At 51.9% G+C, this 2191-nt stretch overlaps 1 protein-coding gene across 2 annotated transcripts in view; it reads left to right on the top strand.

Moving 5' to 3' along the window:
* The first annotated feature begins 312 nt into the window (after positions 1-312).
* PDE6H (phosphodiesterase 6H, cGMP-specific, cone, gamma) overlaps positions 313-2191 on the top strand; it is a 7012-nt gene continuing 5133 nt past the window's right edge. Inside the window, exon 1 of one of the 2 annotated variants that reach the window (XM_009322460.1) lies at positions 313-370. The gene's annotated coding sequence lies outside the window, so the exon portion shown is untranslated. Of the gene's footprint in view, positions 371-1748; positions 1958-2191 lie in introns of those variants that run through there. The other variant, XM_009322467.1, reaches the window with a different exon arrangement.

Raw genomic sequence — 2191 nt, forward strand, 5'->3', positions numbered from 1 at the left:
GTGTGTGTGTATGGGTTCACAAGCAGCGGCATTGCTCAAAGGGCAGGTGATCTCCTTATTCCTCTTCGCTTCTCCAGAGATCAACCCACAGGAGCTCCAGAGAAGCCACAACCTCTTCTTGCAGAAAGGGGCACGTCACTCCTCAGGAGCGTGTTGAGGCTCTGCTGCTCCCCCAGCCCTCCCTGGAGCTGTGCTTGCAGAGCGCCGGGGTCACACGCCCCCCCCCGCCGTGCGGGGGCCCGCCCACGATTGGTGCCCTGATGTCACCTGGTGGCAGGGTATATATGGAGGAGAAAGGACACCTCAAGACACTTTCTACGCAGACTGGAGGGCAGGAGTTGAATGATTTGCAAGAGGAGCCCTTGGCACTGTAAGTATTTCCCAGGAGCTCAAAGCAATAACGAGGGTGGCAGGGGGATGAAAGAGGAACTGGCTGCAAAACCCAGAGGAGAGAAAAGTCCTGATAAAATCCCATGGGGGAAAAACTCAGACGTTTGTGCTTGGAGAGAGTGAAAAGAACCAGTAGCTAAGAGAGGGAGTTGTGGTTCTTGGGTGGTCGTTTTCTGTTTCCTCTATCATTAGGGCAAGTGCTGCAGCAGTGGTTTGTCTCAAAGCTCCCTGGTTGTGCGAGCAGCTCTGCCCTCCATGGGGCCGCTCGGTTTCTCATGCCAGGCACTCCTTGGTCAGTCAGGGCTCCCTGGCACCCTCTTGGCTTGTGTCCTCGGCTGGCTAAGCCTGCATGTGAGCAGCGCTGGGGGAGCTCCTGAGGAATGGTCGGGACAGGCAGCTGGTGTCTCCTGCTCTGGTGCCCAGCCGCACATGCAGGGCATTTCGGTGGGGAGTTTATACCGTGTGATGCTGTACCTCCAGTGTTACTGTCAACTGGGATAGTCTTTCCAATCATCTCCATCCAGGAAGCAGTTGTGGGAATATAGTTCTACTTGAAATTAGTTTCTGTCTTTTAGAATGCATCCTCTTTCATTTGTTCTTGGTCTTAAAACTGCTGCTAGAACAAAGGGTCTGAGATCCTGTGTAAAACACGGGATCAGAAAGGGCTGAACCTGCGTGGACTTTTTCCATCACTATGATTATCCAGCTCAAGCAACTGAGACTGGAGCTGTAAGAGGCCTCACTCCTCACAGGCATCTTACACTGGATACAATATTCCCTGACAAAAGCCTGGCTGCAAAGATGATGCTAGCGGCTCTCATGAGGTCAAGAGCTGAGCATGCAAGGACCCCATCAAAAGGAATGTAAAAACGAGAGTATTTGCCCATGGGGGTTCTGTGTCTGACACCCCTGAGGCACGATGAAGACAAGTGCACATGGAGAAGTCTGTATTTTTGAAGGTTTCAGACAGGGGAAGATGAGATCCTACACCGAATCTGTCTGAAGAAGGTCAAGTGAGTCATCTGCATTTTCTGGCAGGGAAATTTTCCATAGAGAATCAGAGATTAAGGAGGGGGCAGATTAAAGAGTCAGCATTTGTCAGTAGTATTCAAGCCTCTTTAAGTTCAAAGAAAACTAAAAGAAGGATGATTAGCCTGGCCAGCAACCCAGAGGTGGGATATCTGACGCAACTGAGCTAAGCCCATTGCCGTGTATTAGGTATAATTAGTATTAGGATGCAAGCAAAGCTCTTACCCAGAGGATTAAACCCTGGACTGAGCAGAAATGCTGTCAGGGACAATTAGGTAACACCTTGTCAGAGGAGGGGACAGAGGAATTGCGTGGAAGAACATCCTGTTCCTCAACAGCCTTTGCATCCACAGCCATCAGCTCTTGCCCAGGAGCTGCATCCCAGTGCCAGCAGCAGCAGAAGAGCTCTGGCAGCCTGCGAAGCACTGGGGTGAGGCAGCATAGCACTTGCAGAGAGCTAGAGAAGGAGACCCAGTGTCGTTGAACGTTTGTCAAGACATCTGTTTGGTGTGGTACCAAGGACTATCCAAGTACCCAGGTATGGGGAGGCAAAAGGCTGGGAAATTCCACTGGGAAGCTGCCGTGTGTGTTTCTTTTGCATCTGTGATCCTGGGGCTGCCTGCCCACCCATGTCTGGCTGTGTGCAGGGGCAGCTGGTTTCCAAGGTATGGGAACTGAGGCAGCTCCCTTGCTGTGGGGGAGGGCCCTCTCCAGCATGGATGGAGACATTTTTGCTTGCGTGTAGTGGCAGATGAGTCCCACCAACTCACTG

Source organism: Pygoscelis adeliae, unplaced genomic scaffold (assembly GCF_000699105.1).
Source record: "Pygoscelis adeliae isolate BGI_AS28 unplaced genomic scaffold, ASM69910v1 Scaffold60, whole genome shotgun sequence".
Classification (NCBI taxonomy): domain Eukaryota; kingdom Metazoa; phylum Chordata; class Aves; order Sphenisciformes; family Spheniscidae; genus Pygoscelis; species Pygoscelis adeliae.